General features: G+C 42.4%; 1 protein-coding gene across 3 annotated transcripts in view; it reads right to left on the reverse strand.

The window, feature by feature from the left end:
• The window catches only part of PTPRE (protein tyrosine phosphatase receptor type E), a 163,373-nt gene that overhangs the window by 86,252 nt on the left and 50,469 nt on the right, over nucleotides 1–26,652 (reverse strand). For all 3 annotated transcript variants that reach the window (XM_060241421.1, XM_060241420.1, XM_060241418.1), the window contains exon 2: nucleotides 13,128–13,150. The gene's annotated coding sequence lies outside the window, so the exon portion shown is untranslated. The remainder of the gene's footprint in view (nucleotides 1–13,127; nucleotides 13,151–26,652) is intronic.

Here is a 26,652-nt window from a genome sequence, read left to right on the forward strand (position 1 = left end):
CAACATGACTTTTGATGAACCACTGTGATACTGTGTGCCAAATACATTATACAAGGTAAGATTTGGAACATTCTTTGAGATTAGCATCTATCAGTTTACACTTATTATAAATTCAAACACAAAAGACACCAGAAACAACAGTTGCTAAAAATAAGTTGTAAACTGATATCCCCTTAGACAGGTACAGGAAGAATTATAGCAAGATAAATTCTCAGTTTGGTTAGGTAATTCAAACCACCAAGATGCTTTCATAGGTGAGATTCCATATCAAAGACTTATTGATTAGTGATAATATCGTTGCTGCACAAAAGCAGTATCTCTTTCAAGTGTCTTCCTAGGTATGTCATTTAATACCTTATATTTCATTAACATTCAAGAATCTGTTGACTAAATGTTGGAACAGGCCACAATACTGACAATACTGTGGTGACCAGAAGCTCAGGTACCCCTAACCTTTAAGACCCTGATCTACAGGACCTGCACAATACAGTATGTTACAAAGGATGCTTGGTGAGATCAATCTTGTCAGTATCTAGTTAAAGAAGACAACTAGATTAGAGTCTAGTAGGGATCAACAATATTTTTTTTGGGGGGGGGGGGTGGCGGGAGATAAACTTTCAAAAAAAGTCAAACCTCACTTCGTCAGATAGTACAACGCACATTGCAATCAGTTTGATCTGAGCAGAGGGAAAACGTTAGAGGCAGAAAATTAGCATCTGTAGTGAGAGAATACTATGTCCCTATTCAGCCATGGGGGGGTCCATTGTTCTGAATCTGTGAATTAACTAAAATTCGGCAATCTCCCAATGTAATCTCTCCTTGAACTTTCTCAGTTTCAGAACTGCCCCTCTTAGGTCAGCAATGGAATGACCTGGAAGATTAAAATTTTCTCCCACTGGTTTTTGAGACAAATTTATGTCCATTTATTCTTTTGTGTATGGGCTTACATTTTCATCTGATGTAGAGAATGAAAGGCACTGCTTAAATTTAATGTGCTTATGTAATGTTAGAAGATGAACAAATGAATGAACCTGGGATGGAATAGCAGGTGTTGTTAGATCCAGTGATTGTTGCCAGAGTAAATATGGTGACAGAGCTGGCATCTTGGTTTGTTACAGGCCCTGGTCCAGGAGTCTCTATCCATGTTAGGAAGGGTATTGTTGTGGGTGAGAAATATTTTAAGGTCAGGATACTGTCTAGGCAAGACAAGGTTTGCCTCCCAATGCCTCTAAGAGAGGAGTGGCATTGTCAGCATAAGACATCATTTATGATGGGTTGAACTAGTTTGAGCTGAGAGCTGTATGTAGCTCCCAGTGGTATTCTGTTGTTGTTTTGGTCTTACAGGAGACAGTCCCTTAGTATTATTCTGGTTTTGTTGAAATGTTTCCTTACAACATCAGGTGAGTATTGCAAAAATGTTTACTGTGGTTCCTGCAGATCAGAATAATTGTCTGAGGGATCAGAACAGATGCAGCTGTAGCTTAGAGCATGGCTGCAGACCAGGCTTGTAGCCAGAGGGAGCCTGTTGGGGTACTGCCCCGACTTCCAGGGGGCCCTCTGGGGGTGCAGCCTGATTTTTCTTTTCTTTTTGTCATGCCTGAGCTGGAGAAGCAGCAGCAGCCAGAGCTGGGAGAGCTGAGCAGGGCACAGTGCACTGAAGCAGCAAAAGCAACATGTGGAGAGGAGGGAGGCAGAGGAGCAGGAAGCAGAGGAAGCCATGTGGAATGGGCCAGGGAGGGGGGATGGATGGAGCTGCTGGCTGCAAAATGCTGGGGTGGGGGCGAGGGTGGTGGAAGGAACACCCCCCCCCCCATGTTTGCACACAAGGTGCAGTCCCTTTTTGACTCCAAAGTTTTAGGGTTGGCTGCCTCGACTTGGCCGCTTTCAGAGCCTCAAGCTTTTCCACCTACCCCAGAAAGCTTCTGAGAAGTGGCAAGTTCTGTAGTGGATGGCAAAGCGTGCCCACCAACTTTTTAAAAAACACCCCCCCCCAAAAAAAAAACCTTTTTAAAATTCTGGCTACGGCCCTGCTGTAGACAATGAAACATTTTGTGTGTTTAGGATGATGGAGGTATATAGCTGATTATAATATACATAATATACATTTCCTCTATTGATATACCCCTCCCACATTCTGACTGGGATATAAGGACTCAGAGATCACCATTTCAACTCACATCTGATGAAGTGAGCTCTGACTGTTGAAAGCTCACACCCCCAAAATCTTGTTAGTTATGGTGCTACTGGATTGTAAACTGTACAGCAGACCAACATGGCTACCCTCTGAAATTATCTTAATGAAAACAGAGCCAACCCCTCCCCTTCTCTATGTATCTCTCCCCTGATGCAAAGATGATTGGGCTCTACCAAAGATGACTGTGTCAGTGATCTGTTTAAGGATGGTGCATATCAATCTGCTACAGTGTATTGCTGCAGATGTTTGTCCATTTGCAGCCCTCTCTGGAATATGCAGAACCCAATCTGGAAGGCAATTGCATATGGAAATATGCTGCTACATAAACATAAGATGTCCTAACTAAACCGTGGTTAAAAATGTTCAGACTCTAAAGCAGCTCTTCAGAATTTTCAAGCCATTACACACTCAAGGGTTACTCAACGTCAAGATGGACAAGAAACTTTTTTAAGAAACCATAAATATAAGATTTGCTGTTGATTGCTTGTTTTTACATTTGAAGCCTAGCAGGTAAACACACATTGAGGATCCATTTCAGATGTGATATAGCACATCTAGGAAAGTAGTAGAGTATATGTGGTGGATAACTGAGCAACCAGTTTCCTGCACTACTATTGTCCATAAACAACAGAAGATCTCAATGAATTACAATGAAAACAGTCTAACATTGATCCTGGATACTCTAGGCATTTCACTTGTCAAAGGAATCCAGTTTCTTCGACAAGTTTGAAGCACATGCTCTTTGTTGAAAAAGAACTGTTTGAATTAGTGGTTCCAAATGCAGAAAATTGTTTATTATGAAAACAGCTTTTGAAGAAACTAAAGTGATATGCCTAGAATATCACCGTTAAGACTGTTTTCATTGTAATCCATTGAGACCTCCTGTTGTTTATGGGCCTATGCACTGTGTCCTGGTGCACACAAGGTACCCACTTCACTGATTTGTATATCAGTTCAGGACTGCAAGATATACAGACTGGTAAACTTTGAGGATTCTCAATAGACTTTGTTAGGAACTGTTTTGTATACCTGCAGGTGGATATTCAACAGGTGTATCATTTTGCAATTTTGTGACATGGCTGAATTTGCAAAAAAAACTTTAATAGACACTTTGTTGTCTGTTGTAAATGTTCATTGTTGAATGATTGCTTTTGTGCATTGCTTGTTTGTTGTTTCAGTGCTGTACAGTGTGCTTCCAGTTTTTGTATTTGTGATAAATTAAGTGGCAACCTTGTGATATGTTACTAATTGTTGAAAGTTCATAGTAATATTGCATTAGTTATGGTAATTTTTTCCATTTTAACAATAAAGAACTGGATAAATTTCAGATTTTGATATAACTCAAAGTACTTACAATGAATGAAAATAGTGAAATATTTAACATTTGCAATTTTAACCTTTTTTTTTGGCTACTGCAGCTTTTTTTTTTTTAGCTGCCTAAACTTTTTTACACTTCATTTATATTCTTTTGAAAAATAGCTTTCGGCAAGACTGTCCTAGACTGTTGTTTTAGTTAATTGCAGAACACACACAGGCTATTCAGTATGAGTTTTTAAAACAGATGTTTCTCTGAAACAATGATTCTCTACAACAGATTATTAAATGGATCATATCTTTCAATCGTTTTGTTCACATTAAGACTAGAATTGTCTTCTCTGCAGAAGCATCTAGGCAGGTTTAAAGGAAAAGAATACACACAAAGATCATTACAGTCAACACCACCTCCATTTGTTTTATTACTTATACAATACTTATCAATATGAGCTACTTTATTGAGCGAAGTGCAAGAAACTTATAGTCTGAAATTGGAGCCACAGAGAGGCAATTAAGACTAGGAAAGATGAAGGTAACATTTCAAGATAATAAACCACACCACTGCATATGTGTTGAGCAAAGGTAACCAAAAATGTTCTACTGAAACCAACAGGAATTCTAAACAAATAGTGGAGCTAGGGCTGCTCACTCTGGGTTAGGAAATTTCTGGAGATCTGTGGGTGGAGTCTGAGAAGCATGGAGTTTGAGGAGGGGATGCAGCTCAGCAAAAATGTGATGACATAGTCGTAGACTGATTCCTCACTATCAGTTGCTCCACCCCCAGGCTTCTGCTTTCCCTGGTTCAAGCAATCATTTCCCCCACCAGATGCTGTTTGGGCACATTTTGACCCACAGCTCCCTCCAATTTCCATCATGGCTTCCAGATCTCTAAAAAACAAGACCAGGAAGTCACAAGGGGAATTAATGGGAGCCATGGGTCAAAATGCAGCTGCACAGCAACTGGTGGGGAATAGATCGCTTAAGCTAGGGAAAGCAGAAACCAAGGGGTGGAGTAACTGCAAGTGAGAAATTGGTCATAGAGTCCACACTCCAAAGCTGCCATTTCTTTCAGAAGAATTGATATCTGTAGTCTGAAAATTATTTGTAATTCCTGAAGAACTCTGGGCCCCCACCTGGTTGACAACAATACATACAGCAGTTTCAAGCTATCAACAGATAAACTCACTTAACAAGCAAAACAAGCAAGAAGCATTCAGAACCAGCTGAAGTTTCCAGACCATCTTTAAGACCAGATTCACATACTACTGCAGTAATGCATTCTGGATACCTGACAGTGGCTACGTCTCTCTCTGTAGTGGTGGGCACAGCTGATAAATCAACTGAAGCTGATAAAAGGAACTCCGTATCTTACTACACACTACACATCCAACAACCCAGGAATAATGCCAGATGCAGAAATAATGCCTGCTGAAGACTCCCAGTGAGTTTTAGACCTCCCAAACACAACGAACCAATGAACCATGAACCAGTTTGGGCAAACATACAAAACACAAACCACCATTTCCCTAGTTTGAGCCCATCCCAAGAAGAAATTATTTCCCCCAAAGTTTTTTTTTAATGCTGACCTTTTCACTACACAACTTTCAAATTATACTAAGATCTTACTGAATGGACTAAAATGTTATTTGCCATCATTGTATAAATTGTTTATTGTGTGTATAGCAAAATCTTACTTTCCTAACAAAGGTATTCACCTCTACTTCACTCCTGAAAGTAGTTTTTCTAAAGCTGACTCAGTTGCCTTGAGTCCTATTCTCTTCCTTCATTTTTATGATTTCTAGCTAAATTAAACTTTCAGCTGTCTGGTGAAGGACTATGTTACTTAAGTACCCTGGATTGCACTAAGAACTTCCTTGGCACAAAATAAATATTAAGCAGCAACATGGTCAGAAAGCTAAGAGATACATCTTTTGCATCTAACTTTCACTCCATGAAGGTTTTTACACATATTAAGTATACATGAAGTATGCATATCAATAGCATTTGTCATTAAAACAGACAAGCTTCATTCAGTCTAGCATACTGTTACACATGCTTTTCAACAGAACTGTATACCGTAAGATTACCATTATACTCATGCCTAAGCAAATTTAAACAAACCTTGCTTCTTTAGCTCAGAGTATGGCAAAATGAAAAATTGTTTTTATATATGTTTTGAATTTTTGTTTTCAAAGTCTATTTTACTATGACATTTATAGCTGGTGCAGACTGATTTTCACTACAGGTTTAAATATATATGTTTCAAGTTGATTCTTTATTTGTGTTATTGCAATCACACGCAGCATTATACAAAATTAAAGATTTCCTGCTGTGTTACCATCAGCCCTCAGAACTATTTTATATAACACAAATGAAATGCAATAAAGACTCAGGGTTCTTACACGGCATCCTCCCCCCAAAAATTATAAAGCAGCTTCTGGAAATGTATTTATGCAAACACTAACAAACTAGGAGGTCATAAATACACATCATATGTGATGATGTTTCTTTTCACACAGATTGGTTGTGTATCATAGCTCAATGGCACACTACAGTACAATTCTAGGTACAATGACATAAATGCCCTTAAAAGAGTGTAACTGTTTAGGAATGCAGGGAATAAACTATAGGGCAGGGGTCCCCAACCCCCGGTCCATGGACCGGTCCCAGTCTGTGGCCTGTTAGCAACCAGGCTGTGGAGTGAGGCAGAGCAGCCCTGCCAACCTTTTCCCCAAAAGAGGCAGAGCAGCCTCACCGCCCCTTTCGCCTGCCTGGAACCCGGGCGGATTAAATAGGCAGCATGGCCTAGCTCTGAAGCATCACCTCTTTCATCTGCCTGGGTCCCAGGTGGACAGAAGGGGTATTGTGGCAGCAATCTTCGCAGGTTTGGAACACTTTCCCTATGAAGAAAGATTAAAACGCTTGGGGCTCTTTAGCTTGGAGAAACGTCGACTGCGGGGTGACATGATAGAGGTTTACAAGATTATGCATGGGATGGAGAAAGTAAAGAAGTTCTTTTCTCCCTTTCTCACAATACAAGAACTCGTAGGCATTCAATGAAATTGCTGAGCAGTCAGGTTAAAACGGATAAAAGGAAGTACTTCTTCACCCAAAGGGTGATTAACATGTGGAATTCACTGTCACAGGAGGTTGTGGCGGCTACAAGCACAGCCAGCTTCAAGAGGGGATTGGATAAAAATATGGAGCAGAGGTCCATCAGTGGCTATTAGCCACAGTGCGTGCGTGTGTGTGCATGTGTATATTTTGGCCACTGTGTGATAGAGTGTTGGACTGGATGGGCCATTGGCCTGATCCAACATGGCTTCTCTTATGTTCTTAGGAATGCGTTGTCAAATTCCTGCATCTCTGCTTCAAGTTGGCTGTAGCAAAGATGCCACAACAGGCACATGCAACAGTCAGTGACTCTCCTGAACTGTTTTGTACAATCAGACCTGGTTGACCTTCCCATATGCATGGTCCTACTTGCTTCTGGGCTTAATACAAAGAGGTTAATGAAGGCATGGGGGTTCAAAGTGCAAATGGAACTTTAGTGCATACTAATGGAACACTATATATATTACCGTTAGGTAGATCTGTAACTGGTTGACAGATCGCACCCAAAGAATGCTTGTGAATGGTTCCTCATCCTTTTGGAGAAGTGTGACAAGTGGAGTGCCTCAAGGATCTGTCCTGGGACCTGTTCTGTTCTACATCTTTATAAACGATTTGGATGAAGGAATAGAGGGAATGCTTATTATGATGATTGCAGATGATCTAAATTGGGAGGGGTTGCAAATACAATAGAAGACAGGAACAGGATCCAGGATGATCTTGACAGGCTGGAAAACTGGACTAAAACCAATAAAATGAATTTTAACAGAGATAAATGTAAAGTTATGCAGTTAGGTAGGAAAAATCCAATGCATGGCTATAGGATGGGGGCGACTTGTCTTAGTAGTAGTATGTAAAAAAAGGATCTAGGAGTCTTAGTGGACCATACGCTGAACATGAGTCAACAGTGTGATGTGGTGGCTAAAAAGGCAAATGCAATTTTGGGCTGTATCAACAGAAGTATAGTGTCCAGATCACGTGAAGTGATGGTATCACTTTATTCTGCTCTGGTAAGACCTCACCTGGAGTACTGTGTTCAGTTTTGGACACCACATTTTAAGAAGGATATAGACAAGCTGGAACTGGTCCAGAGGAGGGCGACAAAGATGGTGAGAGGTCTGGAGACCGAGTTCTATGAGGAAAGGTTGAAGGAGCTGGGGATGCATAGCCTGGAGAGGAGGCGGCTGAGAGGTGATACGATCACCATCTTCAAGTACTTGAAGGGCTGTCATATAGAGGATGGTGTGGAATTGTTTTCTGTGGCCCCAGAAGTTGGACTAGAACCAATGGGTTGAAATTAAATCAAAAAGAGTTTCCGGCTCAACATTAGGAAGAACTTCCTGACCATTAGAGAAGTTTCTCAGTGGAACAGGCTTCCTCGGGAGGTGGTGGGCTCTCCTTCCTTGGAGGTTATTAAACAGAGGCTAGATGGCCATCTGACAGCAATGAAGATCCTATGAATTTAAGGGGAGGTGTTTGTGAGTTTCCTGCATTTTTGCAGGAGATTGGACTAGATGTCCCTGGAGATCCCTTCCAGTTCTATGATTCTATATCATGTTTGGACTTAACGGCATATTTTCCAGAAAGGTTGGTTGGTTATTTATTTATTTGGGCTAATTTGTATTCTGCCCTCCCTGCGAGCGGGCTCAGGGCGGGTTGCAACATATAAATAACATAATTGGTTAAAACATAAATATTAAACAGTTAAATGCTAAAACAGAGAACCATTGGTCAGGAATACATAAAGCCAAAAACCAGCACCACTGAGAACAGACTTCTCAGAACTGGGCCCATACAGAGAGGCTGTGGTAGGGAGGCCAAATTACGTAGATGCCCGTCACCTCAACCAAAGGACTACCAAAGGTCTATCAATGAACTCAAGGGTGTTGGGATGTAAAAGATGTCTATCTGTGATTTTGGAAACCCAACAATAATAGTCCCCAGTATCTGCTCAGAGGTAAAGCCAGGGTTCTCTCTCAATATAAGACAACATTTTATATCTCTGTGCAATACATAGCATATAAATAGCTTGTTCCAATGAGAGAAGTCAGGGTGCCTAAACACGAACACCTCATGGACTTTTTAACATCAGATCTGAAGGAGAAAATACATTCAGCACTCCGATAACCATGACCATTCCCAGAATTTTAAAAGGCTGATACTGCTGCATGTGACTATGACTTGGCTCAAGGCTGTGGTGCAGAAGAAGAAGGCAGCTAATCACCAACAGGAAACCCCCTCTAACAATATTAATAAATAAGTGCTGTTATGTTGCAACTGATTTATGGTGACTGCTCACTGGGTTTTCAAGGCAAAACTTTCCTTCCACTGCAGAGCCTTCCCTGGTGGTCTCCCATCAAAGTACCAAGCAAGGCCAACCTGCTGAGTTTCCAAGTTCTGATGAGAGCCAGCTAGTCTCAGCTATTCAGGCTGCAACACTATTAACTTAGAAGGAAAAAAAAAACAGGTGCTCTTTCTTAACTTGTCATTTTTCCTTCTAATGGCAGTAATAATGTGTCCCAGTGTGGACTGTTGAAGCCACAAAGTAATGGAAGGCTTATAGATTTCCTAGCATCTGATCTGTTTTGACCCTCATTCTGAAGACAAGGAAGGGCGACAAACTGTAGCAAAAACAAATGCTCAATTCTGTCATCGCTAATAATTTTGCAGACAGGAGCCATGGCAAAAATGCTCATTTTATGCAACAGCAGGTGCAAAGCCTGTAACTATGTACAAGGAACTCTGGATTAGAAGCGGGGGAGGGAAATCTGTTTACTCGCTTTAAAACAGGAGTCCCCAACATTTTTAAGCCTGCAGGCACCTTTGGAATTCTGGCACAGGGTAGAGGGTGCAACCACAAAATGGCTGCCAAAAGAAGCAGAGCCAAACATTTCAAGCAGAAGCTCTGTTTAACAGAATGCCTTTAAAAACGACCATGTTGCTTTTTTAAAAACTGCATATATACATTCTTGTATACTTTTTTTTTAAATCTACACAACCGATCAGATCTCCACTGGCCAATAAGTCCTGCTGAGCAAAAGACCCATCTGGCCTTGCCCACTTTCTAAAAGCATGTTACTGTTGGTTGCTAGGAAAAGTGACTGCATTCAGAAATTCAACTAACTAAAAGTATGGAAGAAATTAGGGAGAAGGGGCAGCAATGCAAAAACATGATTTTCTCACCCACCCTCAAAGTATGCTTTGTTTGAACAAACTGTAGATAAAATGGTTAATGTACTTATTTTAGCTTGCCATTGCAATTCCTCAACATTTTGACAATATACCCTTCCAATTCAAGGAACATTTACTAGGAAGGAAGCAAAAATTATATCAGTGAAGCTTATTTCCTTAGTAAGTATGCATAGAATAATTTCAAACGTAATACTGGAACAAATCACTTCTACAAGGAGTTTAATTTTTATTTAGACTCTTGGAATTTTCCTGCAAATCATTACACAAAACAAATAAAATCCTGGAAAAAGTACTATTGAATTTAGTTATATATATATATATATATATATATATATATATATATATATATATATATATACACACTTCATTTTCATCTTACACTCTACATTTAAATAATGAAACCAATATGCTCCTTTACCTCTTTTTCTTTCAGAACTGATCCACAGAACAACCAGCATAGCGGCATGAGATCCATTTTTCTAATGAAATGGAAGTCACTCTTCACCAGCAAATCCTTGTTTCAGGACCTTCTGGCAGCAGCACAGTTCCTTTTAACAGACAGGTACACTGCCTACATTTCCTTCCCCACACTCATGCTTTGCTAAATGGAAACCTTGACTTCTGAACCATGACAAGTGATTTTCCCATGGGATATATATAGCCAAAAGCTCAGAGTCATGGGATGGTCTAATAAATGGCCGCTCCATTTAACTGTGGAAAGGTTTCCTCCCGTTACTGGAATTGGAAACATTCATTTTGATCAGTGATTAAGAAATTATCATTGCACAAATACCTTCCTCAGACTAAGAACAATCTATTCCATGCAGCTAGAGTTTCCTGAAGCTACTATTCTTTTTTTAAAAAGAGAAAGGTTGATTAAAAGAAACAGGAAAGACAAGAAATAAAAATTCTACATTTTAATCTGTTATGGTGGGGGAAGCCCACAGCATTGCCTAGAAAATGAGACAGCTATCCCATTCTATAGAAATTCTACTGTATCACTTCTAGTGTCATCAAAGTTTGGTGCTCAAACTCTTAGTATATTTCTTTTGTTGATGAAGTAAATTTAAGGCTGACAACTCTAGGTTCTTAAATTCCTGGAAATTTAAGGATGGTATCTCAGGGGGAGAGGGACCTCAGGGGACGATAATGACATAGGCTGCATTTAGACAGGCAATTTGGCCTGACACAGTTACTACTGGATTTCAAAGATGTGGTCACACAGTGCACATCTGGGAACTGAGCCTGAAGCATACCTACCTCATCTTCTGATGGTTCAGCTCCACTTTTAAAAGGCACTGGGTTCTTCCTGGTACAAAATCGCTGAAGTGCTTCCCTGGCACCTTTCCCGGCTATCTGAACAACGGGGGCGCACCAGGGAAGCACCTGTCATGCACTTGAGCAGTGTGACTGCTCCTCCAGGCAGTGTGCAGCTTGTGCCTGTCTCAGCAGCCGGGCATGCAGCCTCTGAGTTCCCCAGGGTGGCTCAAACTGTGGCAGTTTTTTTGAGCTGAGAGGCTGCCGCCACAAGCTGCCAGAGTGAATCTAGCCATAGAGTCCATTCTCCAAATCAGCTATTTTCTCCAGAAGAACTGATCTCTACAACCTGGAGCTCAGATGTAATTCCAGGTGTTACATTAAAGTGTGAGCAAGCAGATGTATATGCTGCCTTGATATGAATTTATGTGGAATGTAATTGTATGAAGTTCATCAAAGCTACGTGAAACGAGGATTTAAGTACGGCCTCGTTGCTTGATATTGCCAAGCTGCACTGGACCAAGAAATTCTAAAATTGGAGCACTCGGCTCTTCTGAGAACGCTTACTTTCGATGTTTCCTTCAGACCCTTTTGCTGGAAGAAATTGCTGTGATAGCATTGTGAAGAGATTTCGGGAATGGAGGGGACAGACGTTCTTGTTTACATGCACTAATATTTGTATGTCTCGGTTTAAGAAATTTATTACTTTTCATAAGAAATTGTGATTGTTGTTTATTTTGGAGGCTGGTTGATGCAGAGACTTGTTGGCTTTTTTTCCCCAATCCCCAATTGGGGGCAGGGGATCCCCTGGTTTGGACGCCGTCACCAGTTTCAGGGTTATCAGAAAGCAGGGGGATGGAGGAAATGTCTGCTGGGTACTCCATTATACTCTATGGAGACCAGTTCCCATAAGGTACAATGGAGAATGGATCTGTGGGTATCTGAGGCCCCTTGTTTTTTGAAGTAGAGGCACTACATTTTCAGCATAGCATCTGGTGCCTCTCCTAACCACCACCACCACCACCCCCAGTTTCAAAAAGAATTGGATCAGGCGGTCCAATTCTTTGAGCCCCAAAAGGAGGTGCATCCATTCTCCATTATTTCCAATGGAGGGAAGGCATTTAAAAGGAATGCAGTATCTTTAATAGTTAGACCTTCCTTTGGAGTTCTTTTTTTCTTTACTTCTCAGATGGCAAAAATGCTCTGTGAATATTGCAGAAACAACAGCTGTATTTTACAAGGAATGAAATATACATGATGCACACCACCATTTCCCATTAACTCTAGAATGAGTATATGTCTACTTTATTGGGAAGTACAGAAAAAGCAGCCTCTTCTATGCACCTCTAACAAGTTCACCAAGACTTTAAATTCCTCTTTTATATATAATGTTTCTGCTTTGTTATAAACAAAGCCATAAGATTGTGGCTTTGAGTTTCATAAGTTCATCACCAAGAAAGTGGGGGGGGGGGGACATTTCCTTCCTTTGCATACATTCTTTTTAAGAAGATTGTATACTCTCCAAAATACTATGGCAGATAAGCTTTCAAAATGTTATTCTCTCTTCCTTTTGAACCATGTTCTATTTGAGAAATTCATGTAATAATGTAATTATAATAAAAGTAGCACAGTTCTGCTGATATCACAATTTACAATAATTTTTTCCCATTATTTTTCCCACCAACAGCCCGGTTTAAGAAACAGCTTGATTATTTCTGATCCAGCATGATTATCTGACACTGTGTTAATAACTAATATATCTAATAGATGTCAACTTCATGTATTGAGAACAAGTCAACATCTTCTTTTTCAAGACTACAAGCTAATGAAAACATTCTGAATGTTTACACCTGAATCAAAGTGTAATGTAATTCAAAATAACCTCCATACATTCTGACCTACAAAATTAAATATCTGATTGCAATACTAACATACAAAATTAAATATATGATTGCAATATTAAATACAGTTTCATTAGCTTCATTTGAGGTTTCTTTTAAAACAAACCATTTTCAAAAACTGGCAAATAATGAACAGTTACATTGCGCAATGTACTCACCTAGAGAGAGAAGATGCTATAGGCTGTAAGAGGGGGAAAAAAAGAAAAAAAGAATTAAAATATTAGCACCACGTAAAAAACATAACTCAGCATTGATTATATGTATCTGCTGTATTTTACATACAAGTCTTTATCTCCCAATTTGACCACTTAGATGGGATTTTTTGTGTGTGTGGAATGTTCATACAGAGTCATCTCATTGTAGAATACAAACATGTACAACAGGGGTACAGCCCAGAAGTATGTACCAGTAAGGAAGATGGTACTTCCCCATCTTTTGTAAGCTGTCTGATAAAGACAGCACCGGTAAGCAATTTCTATTATTGTGCCTCTGCTGTAGAAGACAACATCTGATAACCAAGTTCAGCATATTCAGTTGAAGGTATTTCAACTGAAACCCTGGCCTAGCCTTTGATTCCAGGTAGAAAAAAACACATGGATTTCTGGGATTGCTCCTATGCGCCTCATATCCAGCCTCTACATATTCAAGGAATTACATGTACAGTAACCTACACGCTGAGGCCCCCTACAATCTGAACCCTAGAAAAATGAATCATTCCAATCATAGGTACACTCCTGTACAAATATCCTGAATATTTGTAAGTTAAGACAACAGTAAAGCAAGAGTGTAGAACCTCAATTTCACACCCTACTATGCACAGCATATGACCAATGAAAACATCCAAGATGAAGTATAGAATAACCTAGACGAAGTATAGAATAGTCCTGTGGGATTTACTTTCCTTCTGCAGGGCATGCAAGGCAGAGATGTTCCACAAGGCATTCGGTTTAGACAGTGATGGTACATTGAGCAGTCTTCATTCTCATACCTCCCATCCCCCATAAGGCGCCATAGAAATTATGTTCACCATCTGTGATGTAATTTAATGAATGTTTTATTAACATTTTTAATTTAATATATTTTGAATTGATTTCTGTATTTTATTCTTTTGCAGGGAAGGGCAGTCCATAAATTTAATATAAATAAATAAATAGATCTAAGAACCACTAGTTTCACATGCCCATGGATGTGTGGAATTGTGTTTCTCAGATAGCAGGTGCTCATGCCACCTAATCAGCCTACTTTATAACACAGAGAGCTTCACATGTAGTTTGTTATATGAATGCGGAAAAGAAAATTCTTTATTTTTTTTTCTGTTTTGACCATAACCTGTGATTTCTGTTACACAACATGACTGGAAGTGTGTATTTGTATATTGGACAACAATATAGATAAATACCACAGAAACAGGTATAAATGTAAGCCAGGGTTGCCAATCCCCAGTTGCGGACAGGGGTTTCCCCAGTCTGGAGGACCTCTCCCCACTTCAGGGTTAGCAGAAAGCAGGGTGGGTGGGGAGGGAAATATCTGCTGGACATTCCACTATACCCTATGGAGATCAATTCCCATAGAGTATAATGGAGAATTGATTCATGGGTATCTGGGGCTCTGGGAAGGCTGCTTTTTTTTCGGTAGAAGCACCAAATTTTCAGCATAGCATCCAGTGCCTCTCCTCAAAACACCCCCCAAGCTTCAAAAAGATCAGACTAAGGGGGCCCAATTCTTTGAGCCCCAAAAGGTACTCCTACCCTTCATTACTTCCAAATGGAAGGAAGTCATCTAAAAGGAGTGTGGCCAGAGCTTCCTTTGGGGTTCAATCATGCTTGTTACACTCTTGCTCCTGGGTCCACCCCCAAAGTCCCCAGATATTTCTTGAGTTGGACCTAGCAACCCTAATTTAAGCAGTATTACTAAGTAAACATACCAGTAAAAATATGCAGTGAAAACTGGGTAGGTGACTTGCTGTATCCATAACTGATAACTATATTTCTTAGAGACAATTCATTCATGCATGTTTATCTTTTCCATGACACTTCCCATCTATAAAAGGGCATGATAAAATGACCTTGTGTTTGTCATATAAATCAAAGACTAATTCACCATCTTCTTTTATGGTATAATGTAATGTTTACTTTCTCTTAGTAAGAGTTCAAAAAGGAACTAAAAGTTACCTCACAGAAGACAGTACAGAAGCTTTTCATGTGCATAGTTCCTCATAAAACATAAATTCATGTTCAAAGAATGTGTCTCCAGTAATTCTGGACAACTTGCTTAAAGATAACAGCCACTGACTGCTTCTAAGTGGTGTGCATTATTTTTAGGCCAGAAATGATTAAAAAAGCACACTTCAAACTTTGCATGCATGCTGTTGAGCTTTTCCAGCATTCAGCAGTACAGTGTCGCTCTAGTATTGGAGCACTTGCACTTCCTGTAACTCAGCTTGTGCTGACTATTCACTCTAGGGATGTATAAATATGCCCTCTTCCTTTTGTTTTTGGATGTGGGGGCCAATCATTTTCATTGCTGGTATTTGACACCTTTGATACTTTTTTTTATCTTGATATTTTTTATACATCATATACATGCAGTTTAAAACAAAAACATTGAAAATACAATTTTAATTAAAAAAACCTCTGCATGAGGAAACAGAAGATATCATAATAAAGACTTAAGAGTCATGTATGAGAAGAGGAATCAAAATGGAAATTTTCACACTGAACCTGTAGGAATTAGAAATTTCACTGCATTCTTTGGATTTACTTCTTTTTTGTGAACATCCCTCCATGGATGCTCTTTACCTCTGTGCCCAATTCTGAACATTTCCAATACACAGTGGAGTCAAACAAAAATATTAGTTTCATCTTTACATCATCTTACATCCTTTAGATTAATTTTAATCCATTTGAATTTGTGTAGCTCCCCTCTTGAAAAAATCTTCCTTTTCCCAGATAAAATATTAGATAGCAACAACAAAAACAAAATCAAAATGTGTCAGTCCTTGTTTGCAGGCAGCCAATAATAAAAAATAGAACGAGAAATTAGGTCACAAAGCACTGCAGAGAAAGAGCTATGAACCCAAACATGAACATAGTTTATTTTATAATCTCAAGTCATCTACTTATTTTGTCCTCAATTCTAGTAGGATTTCATCCATCCTGGAGGATGTGCAGTGTACAGCTTCCGATTCAAACATTTCAGTTGATTATGTTGCACATCAAAAGCCAGAAAACTAAAACTGATTTAATACTCATTCTGCATTATGGAGATTAACAAGCTGCAAATACTTCCACTAACCAACTGAATTCAATAAAACTAATTAGTTTTTCCTTTACACAGTGACACAGCTGCCCTCATTACCTACCATGCTCCCCTAACTCCCAATACTACCCCTCCCCTTGTTTTATGAAATCCCTCAGTCACTGACCTTCAATTTGGAGGTGTAAACTGCCAATGTAAACAATTACAGAAGCAATTTTGCAGACAATTATCCAGTCCTAAACCATTTAGGTGCAATCATACAATTAGAGCTGATTGAAATTTAATATACAAAAATGGCTCCATATCGTTTTCAATAACACTTATAGCTGAAAAGGAAATGCTATTGTAAAGTTTCTGAGATTCTTATCAGTAAATTCAAACTTTGCAGAGGATAACCCTAAACTGCTATGTGCATTATCTGCCAAGGCTTCACATTTTGAAGGGCAAGAATCACTCTCTCTTTACACACACAAAAATCCAGAAAGAAATGAAGGAAGTCATTACTGAATTTCCTGATTCCTAACAGATGTTTCCTGGAAAGGTAATGTTCAGTGAGTCACTATGCCATAGTAAGTAGCTATATAGAAAAAGTGGTGACATTTAACCTAGTGGTCAAGTGCCTCCAGAATGCCCTTGCAGACGAATTCCCCCCTTAGTTCAATCATTTGGCTCAAAGCACTCCTTTATATTAATCCATTTTGGTTCCCCACACAGTAACAGAATTTGTCATCATTACATTCAGGGCCAATTTAAAGATTATAGCATTGGGAAACAAAAAAAAATGTTGTATCTGGCAGTCCTCTGGAATTAAAATGCCATTTAAAAAGCGGAGCCTGGCACCTGAAACATCACTACAGATAATCATCTCCAGAGGTGCCACTGTGCCATTCAAAGCAGCTCTTAGAAATGATTTTCCAAGATATAATAAAGCCTCACTTTCTACTAAAAGAGATAATAAAGTAATATGGGGTAAAGAGAGAGAGACTGACTTTTAAATTACAGGCCAAATATATTGGGATGCTTCTGCAAGTACAATTGATTCCATATAAGACTTCAATTATACATTTCTCAATAATTTCCCAAAGATTATTTTATATTGCCCCATACCATAGCAAAACTTTACTACTACTTTTTCAATTCAAAGTTGGTAAAACTATTAACATTGGGGAGCGTGCATGCTTGGGCTGCTGAGTCATATTTTGAAAAATGCAAGGACATCCATAGAGTTGTCAGACCACAGTCTGCAACCCTTGGATGAAACTTCAAAATTAGGAGTGATGTCTGTGGATGCTCCAGCTCTTGCAAAAACTCTATGGTTTTACCAATACATTCCCCTCCCCACATTTCCTCAGGCACTGGTTGGCAAAGAATCAGGTGGCAAGGCATCACTAATTCTGAGGCTTATTTGACGTTCTGTAAGCAAAGAAACAATCCCCTAAAATAAAGATAACCTATATTCCTCTGGTCATTCTATTAGAGGGCAGCAGAAGGCCAGCACTAACATTAAGCAATAAGGGCCTCCACAGTTGTGAAACGTATCTGTTTAAGCCTAACTAAGGCAATGTGTACCATTTTGAAAGAAAGATGTAATATATGCCATTAAATGTCAACAATGCCCTTGCATTCTCTACATAGGGCAAACAAGTAAAATCCTATACCAGGGGTGTCAAGCCTATGGTTTATGGACTGAAATTGGCCCACCCAGGTATAAAGAGCAGGAGGCGGGGTTGCCTTTGAGAGCAGAAAGCAGAGGGTGGGGCTGCCAAACTTCCCAGTTACTGCTCTAGCCTCCATAGTCCTCCTCACAGGTAGAGGCTGGGCTTGTTTTTCGTTTTAAAATTTGCTTTACAAAATGTCACTATTCTTCCACCTTTCTAATTTAGCCAGACACCTTTTAAGGGTGGGGGGAAAGTTTGGGGCAAGCCACGGGAAAAATATAGAATTCTGCAAACTCAAGAAACTCCAGTTTTGCAGAGAAATGTTTGTTTTAACACACGCACCTCTCCCAATGTGGAGCTCCAAATGGAATAATAGCAGAACAAGAGCTGAAGAGGACAACCAAAACTATCTCATAGCAACCACTCTGTAACCCCCCCCCACCCAAAAAACCTGGAAAGCCACGATCACTCTGAGTAGACTGGGGGGGGGGGGCTTGCAATGCTCAACCATGTTGCAAACTCAAGAAACTCCAGTTTTGCAGAGAAATGTTTGTTTTAACACACGCACCTCTCCCAATGTGGAGCTCCAAACGGAATAATAGCAGAACAAGAGCTGAAGAGGACAACCAAAACTATCTCATAGCAACCACTCTGTAACCCCCTCCCCCCAAAAAAACCCTGGAAAGCCACGATCACTCTGAGTAGACTGGGGGGGGGGGACTTGCAATGCTCAACCATGTCATGTTTTTCCCCTGGTCCTAAACTTGGACTGCTTATATCTTTTAAAGGCGGGGGGGGGGGGTAAGGTTTGTGACCAGCCACAGTTAAAATATAGAGTTCAACAAACTCAAGGAACTCCAGTTTTGCAGAGAAATATAAGTTTTAACACTGCCGCCCATCGAGTGCCAGTTTGATCTAGTAGTTAAGTGTGTGGACTCTTATTCGGAAGAACCAGGTTTGATTCCCCAGTCCTTCATTTGCAGCTGCTGGAATGGCCTTGGGTCAGCCATAGCTCTCGTAGGAAGTTGTCCTTGAAAGGGTAGCTGCTTGTAAGAGCTCTCTCAGCCCCACCTACCTCACAGGGTGTCTGTTCTGAAGGGGGAGATAAAGAAGATTGTGATCACTCTGAGATTCAGAGTATAGGGTGAGATATAAATCTAATTGCTTCTTCTTCTTTGGTTCCAATGGAATAGCTGCTAGAATATCTTTAATTATGTTTGCCTATGTACTTTATGAAATGTATATCTCTGCTGCCTGGCATTACATTTTATGACACCCATGGCCTGGCCCAACAAAGTCCCATTTATGTCAGATTTAGGGGTCCCAACCCTCCTGCCCTGGTGGGGGACCCCAGGATTTCCACCCTCTTCTCCCGCTCCCCAAAAAAATGGAAGCGGGGGGAGAAGGGGGAAACGGCAACCCTACCCCAAGACATTCCTCAGGAAACGGTGCGGGAGGGAGCCCCTCTCGCTCCTCTCAAGGAGACCCTACCGCCAGGCACAGGCTGTGCCTCGAGCGCAGCACGGCCCGGGCACCTGCTGGCTGGCTCCTCCCCCCCCCTCCGCGCCCTGCTGTGCTCCAAGGCCCCGCCAGCCACAAAGGGCAACCCTCCCTTTCCTTCCCCCCAGGCCAGCCGGAGGGGCGCTCAGGAGCCCACTGGCCTCTCAATCAAGAAGGCCCCAAAAGGCAAGGAGGGAAGGGGACGGGAGGGAGGGAGCCTTTGCGGAGGGGGCGGGGGAGGCCAACGTGCAGGAGCTCCGGAGAAGGGCAGCACACACACACACACGGCCCAGCAGGAGCGCTCCTGCCCAGCGCGCTGCCAAAGAGGCAGTCCCTCTCTCTCCTCCCGAGGAGTCCCTGCCAGTTTGGTGTAGTAGTAGCTCGCCTCTCGATCAGGACGAGCCCAAATGGCAAAGAAGGCAGGGGACGGGAGGGAAAGAGCCGTCGAGGGTGAGGGGAAAGCGAAGGCGCCAGAGCTCGAGAGAAGCGCAGCAGCCCCCCCTCTCTCCTCCCGAGGAGACCCTACCGCCAGGCAGAGCCTCTTCCTTGCTCGCAGCACGGCTGGCTGGCTGGATCCTGATGCCCCCTCCCCAAGACTCCATCCCGAAGGTCTCCGACGGCCCGGCCTTGAATGTTGCCAATCCAAGCCCAGCCAGGCAAGTGATTGGCCCCACTCCCCTTCGCCCGCTCCCTTCCCTTCCCTCCCTAGGGTTGCCAGTCCCCAGGTGGGGGCAGGGGATCCCCCGGTTTGGAGCCCCCCCCCTTCAGGGTCCTCAGAAAGGGAGGGGGAGGGGAGGGAAATGTCTGCTGGGAACTCTGTTATTCCCTAGGGAGATTTATTCCCATAGAAAATCATAGAGAATTGATCCATGGGTATCTGGGGCTAAGGGGGGGCTGTTTTTTTGAGGTAGAGGCACCAAATTTTCAGTATAGCATCTAGTGCCTCTCCCCAAAATAACCCCCAAGTTTCAAAAAGATTGGACCAGGGGGTCCAATTCTATGAGCCCCAAAAGAAGGTGCCCCTATCCTTCATTATTTCCTATGGAAGGGAGGAATTGAAAAAGTGTGCCGTCCCTTTAAATGCGAGGGCCAAAACTCCCTTTGGAGTTCAATTATGTTTGTCACAGCCTTGATCTTGGCTCCACCCCTAATGTCTCCTGGCTCCACCCCCAAAGTCTCCTGGCTCCACCCCCAAATCCCCAGATATTTCTTAAATTGGACTTGGCAACCCTAGTCAGATTCAGTCCTCATAACAAATAAGTTCAACACCCCTGTCCTACACCAAAGGGTAAATGGACACAAATCTGACATCAAGTATCACAATACTGAGAAATCTGTAGGAGAATACTCCAACTTTCAGGACATTCAGTGGGTGACCTCAAAGTAGCTGTTTTATTGCAAAGGAACTTCAGGAACTGACTGGAAAGGGAAATTACTGAATTACAAGTTATTACAACACTCAGAACAATAAACTTTCCAGGATTTCCATGAAATATACTTGAATCCTCCATGACAATTCACAGACCAGGTTTATGAAGGACTCTAAAACAATCAATTGACCATAGTATTCAACCATGCTTGACATAATGGAGCAGAGGTCCATCAGTGGCTATTAGCATAGCTTATTGTTGGAACTCTCTGTCTGGGTCAGTGATGCTCTGTATCCTTGTCCTTGGGGGGGGGGGCACAGTGGAAGGGCTTCTAGCCCCACTGGTGGACCTTGTGATGGCACTTGAGTTTTTTGGCCACTGTGTGACACAGAGTGTTGGACTGGATGGGCCATTGGCCTGAACCAACGTGGCTTCTCTTATGTTCTTAATCAGAGTGAAAGGATCAAGGAAGATCCTGAATTAGGGAATGGGACCAGCACTCCTTCCCTGAGGGAAATGATTTGTAGAAAAAGAGGTCTGAGAGACAGCAAAACAAAGAAGAAGAAAAGGGACTGTTCCAGCAAGAAAAAAACCTCCGAACTTGGTGTAACATACCAGCACTCTCAGACCTAGTATAGAATAGTACTAAGAGACTAGGGTAGCCAGGTTTGCATCAGAAAATACCTGGAGATTTTGGGAGTGGATTAGGGTGGCCAGATTGTCCCGGGAGCCCGGGAATGTCCCGGTTCTGGCCCCCTATTCCCGCCTCCCGGGCTGGCTATACCGGGACCATTTAGAGGTCCCGGTTTAGCCAGCCCCGGAGGCGGTGGGCCGCGGGCGCCGGCGGGGAAGGCAGCGAGTGAGGGAGGGAGCATCCCTGCGCCTGCGCAGGGACGCTCCCTCCCTCACTCGCCGCCTTCCCCGCCCGCGCGCGGGGCCGGCAGCGGTGGCGGAGGCCTCTCCGTGGCCTCCGCTGGTCGCTGGAAGCCCTCCAGAGTCTCTGGAGGGCCTTCCGGGACAAGCGCCGACCAGCGAAGGCCTCTCCGCGGCCTCCGCTGGTCCCTGGAGGCCCTCCAGAGACTTCCTTCCTTCCTTCCTTCCTTCCTTCCTTCCTTCCTTCCTTCCTTCCTTCCTTCCCTCCCTTCCCTCCCTCCTCCCTCCCTTCCTTTCTTCCCTCCTTCCTTCCCTCCCTTCCTTCCCTCACTCCCTTCCCTTCCTTCCCTCCCTCCTCCCTTCCTTCCTTCCTTTCTTCCTTCCTTTCTTCCTTCCTTCCTTCCTTCCTTCCCTCCCTCCCTCCCCCCCTTCCTTCCTTCCTTCCTTCCTTGAGGCTTATGGCAGCAGGGCTCGGGGGAAGCGAGCTAGACTGCTGTTCTTTTGAGGGGTTATAGAGTGTTTCGAGCCCGTCCCTGTGGCATCGGTCCCATCGTTGTGGGGCCCAGGGGGCCGGCGCAGCGGCACGCTGAAGCAGCCTGTCGGTCACTTCCGGGTTCCTGTCCTGCATCTCGACCTGTGTTATTAGTGACAGGCTGCTTCGGCGTGCCGCTGCGCCGGCCCCCTGGGTCCCACAACGATGGGACCGATGCCACAGGGACGGGCTCGAAACACTCTATAACCCCTCAAAAGAACAGCAGTCTAGCTCGCTTCCCCCGAGCCCTGCCGCCATAAGCCTCAAGGGTGATGAAGGTGGCGCAGATAGAGCCAACAGAGCAAACAGGACAAAATAAATAGGCTGCATTATGCAGCACAGTTGAGAAAGTGCCTTATCCCATATACTGATGAAGTATATACAGGATTTCAGAACAAAATTGTTTCCGGCGGTGATATTTGGGGGATTTTTGGGGATGTCACAGGAAGTGCTGTGAAGTCACTTCCTGTTTCCGGCAGTGGCATTTGGGGGAAATGATGTCATTTGGGGGAAATGATGTCACAGGAAGTGATGTCACTTCCCATTTCCGGCAGGTGACGCGTGGAAGTGATGTCACAGGAAGTGATGTCACTTCCTGTTTCCTGTGGTGGCATGGCGTCACCGGAAGTGACGTCACTTCCTGTTTCCGGCGGCGCGCGCTTCGCGCGCACGCACCCCTGCCTTCCCCCCCCCCAACGTGTCCCTGGCTGGCCTTCAGACATTATGGTCACCCTAGAGTGGATCTGGGAGAGGGCAAGGTTTGGGAGGGGCATCAGCATGGTGCAACACCATAGAGTGCACCTTTCAAAGCAGCCATTTTCTCCAGGGAAGCTGATCTCTGCCAGATGGAGATCAGTTGTAAAAGCGGGAGATCTCCAGGCCCCACCAGGAGGCTGGCAACCCTATAAAAGTTCTCTGACACAAACTCAGTAGGCACCTTAGAAAAGCAATTCAATTCCTCCTTCCTGCCACCGCAATGCAATATGGGGACAAGAGTACTTGCCTATTTCATAGGGATTCCTTGAAAAAATTTAGTCTTTCAGTGACTAAAATGCCTTATAAATGCCAAGCATCAGTACACATATCCCCCGGATTTTAACAGAGACTAGCCCTGTTGAGCTCCACCACCATTTACTTTACCCACCTTTTACTGTGGGTGACCAGAAGGTAGCTATAACCAAGCAGTTACTCGTGCAGATCATCTGAAATTGCATCAGCCCCCATATAGCCTGCAGCAACAGAAATTCATTGTGCCATATCTTGGCTGAAGAGGCCACAAACATGGTTTGTAGATCCATTAAGAATATATTGATGCCTTTCCCCCAAGAGAAGAGCTCTGTCATTTAAAAGTGTTGCATGCTTTTTCCTCCTCTTATGTTGACCATTTACTCTGCACCAAAGTGAAATTGCCTTTTTCCCCCATGCAGTTACAGAAAAGAAAAAGAAATATGAACGAAAATTATCTCTTGGGTCTCCGTTCATCTCTGAACCTAGAGACCAAGTCAAAATGCTACAGTTCACTGTTTAACCTCCAGTTCTCTTAAGTGCTTACATTTTATTCCAAGAGTAAGGATAGGAAGGAGGGGGTAGGGATAAGATTCTTGTACCAATGTTATGTTTTGCACAAGATTCATTGGTCTGTTCAGTAAAATACTAGGCAATTTGAAAGAAAGAATTCAACATCCAGATTAGCAACCACAATAATATTACTTGTGTGATTTACATATTATATAAATTCTACAGCATATGGGCCCTCTCACTTTCCTAGTAATCGTTATGACTTAGATTTTTTGCTAGTACCTTTAACAAGGGAATTGAGACACTTAACATCCTTAGATCTAGGGCAGGGGTGTTGAACACATTTGTGATGAGAGCCGGATCTGACTTAAGTGAGACCTTGCCAGGTCGGGCCATGTTGGACCAGGCCATATTTAAAATTAGGTAGCAGAGATATAAACTTTATAAAGGACACAGACAAACACAACTAAATATTTTTTTTAAAAAAAACACCTCAAAATAAAACATGCTTAAAATATTAGCACTCAGTGATCTTAAAAATGCTTTCTTTGTATTTCTCCCATATGATCCATATGATCCAGGGAACTGGGCAAAGGAAGCTCTGGCTCTTTCCTTCCTTCCCCAGGGGACTAGGAGGGGGAGGAGCCTCAGTCACTAGAAAGAAGAGAGGTTTGGCTTAGTAGCTCTGCTGTGGGATTGAGAGAGCCTGGCAAAGCAAGCTATTCCTCCCCCCTTCAGCCAATGGGGAAAATAGAGGCTTTGCTCTGTAGCTCCTGTGTGGTTGAGCAAGACTTGCAAAGCAAGTTGTGATGCAGAAGGGAGCAAGAGAGAGGGAGAAGGAAGCAGATGACAGCCAGTTGCTCAGGGGGCTGATAGGAGCCTTCCGGAAGCCTGATTCAGCCCCCGAGCTGCATGTTCGATACCCCTGCTCTAGGGGATGAACAATGCAACCACATAAACATGGAGTAGCACATTTTTGATTAATTTTTGCTATATTCTCTTTTTCCACAACAGAATCAAGCTCCTGCTATTCTGTTGAAATAAAATTCCCACTTGTAAACATTTCAATTGATTAGTCTTCTTTGTTCAGACTAATCAAAATGACATATTCTGCACATGTACTTATGCCCCATGCAAAGATGACTTTCCAGTTCCTACTAAATGTTTTCCCGAACAGATCTGCAATCTGCATTTTCAACAACATACATCACTTCAGCAACTCTTATTTATTATACAAACAACCTGTTTCGAGATCTTTCCACACCTGTTGTTTCCATATGGAAAGAAGTGACACCCAAAATGCTCATTATTCCTACTTAAAATGTTTTACTTTATATAATCCATACTACTGAAATTAATTCTTAATACTTCTGTTTATAAGAAAAAGCCTTTTCTGGCCTGGCTTTTCTTGATTTCCAAAGCTTCAAATCAGGCTTCAAGGCCTATGTGTTGTTGGCTGAAGTTTAGTCCAGCAGGGGAGGGCCATTTAAGAACTAGCAATGATTGTAAACTAACCTTGGGCTCTCACACCAGCTAAGAAAAGGTTACTTGCTAATAAGCTAATGTGGACTTACATTATTGGCTACAGCATTGTCAACTGCAATTATGTGATAGGTATGGTTGGACCTGACTGCAGCGGCTTTAACTAATTACTGATCAGGTAATTTTGCCAAGTCATCTAAATTGGGATGAGGTGATGGGTGAGCAGCCCCATTGGGCAAATCTGGAGTGCCCTTGGGGGTTGAAACACTTAATTACCCACAACTTTGCGCTGATAGTGCCGGTGGCATGGCAGAGGGCAGCCTGCCCTTTTGCTACACTACATGACTCAAACCAGAAGCTGAAATGCTGTCCAGCTGAAGATTCATGGAGCCAAGTCTGCATGGTAACTTTGCCTGTCCAAATGCTTTAGTGTTTAGTTAGCTTTTGTTCTTAGTGTTTTTATTTTCTTGCTCACTTGCCTTAATTCTGTAACTATTATTTGCTTTTATATTTTAGCGCTAGGCTGTATGTTGGCTTGTTAAAGTTCTCGAAGGAGTCATTGCTTTATAAACCTTGGTCACATTTCTGTCATACCATTGGGCGTGGCTGCAGACTACAGGAGAGCTACTTTGCAGGGCTGTAGGTTGCTAATACCTTGGTAAGGGTGGGAGGGTTTCTCCTCCCCCCCCCTGTGGCCCTAGACCAGCAAAAGGAGTGGTGGCAGACTACCATACAGGCTGTGGTGCTTGGTAGCTTGTACCCCCATCAAGGATAGGGTGGGTTAGTCAGTGTCAGGCTCTACATTTGGCTTCAGACAAGAAATACAACACCCCTGCCCTGTAAATCCATGATAAAGGTCATCCAACCTACCATGCCTATTGAATAAACCCTTCTCTATATTTGCAATGCATCCTAAATTGGGCCAGAACCCAAGGCTCTACCTGGTGTACTCAAGAGTGTTCTTGTTTTCATAAGCACATTCTTGTTTTTGCAGTATTTAATAGCATTAATAATATATAACTGTATGTTCCAACCTCACAAGTCATATCACATATGGCCCTTGAGCCTCACTTAGATCACAAAAGGGCTTGTCCATTCAGAGTCGGCCATGACAACCATTCTTTAACAAACACAATGCCTTATTTGGAAATGCAAAATGAGTTCTTCAAATCCTGGCCCTTGACCATTTTAGTGCATACCTACTTCACTTTCCGAAGCCACTTCAAAAAATACTGAAAAGACCTTTGACAAACTTCACTTGTTACTTCTCTCTAATTTAAAAGTTTGCCTTTAGCATTTCTTCATCCCAATTTCCCTTTTAACTTGTTTATCAATTATAGTGCACAGATATTGTAGCTTCCAGATAATTTGCTATTCATGATATGAGATACTTGGGGTAAAAGTACTCAAATGTTACTTATTTTAAGTATTTTTATCTTGTCTTTCCAACCCAAATGGGTCATTGAAAGTTGTGAATGGCTAAAAACATTAA

The sequence above is a fragment of the Heteronotia binoei genome, chromosome 6 (assembly GCF_032191835.1).
Source record: "Heteronotia binoei isolate CCM8104 ecotype False Entrance Well chromosome 6, APGP_CSIRO_Hbin_v1, whole genome shotgun sequence".
NCBI lineage: Eukaryota > Metazoa > Chordata > Lepidosauria > Squamata > Gekkonidae > Heteronotia > Heteronotia binoei.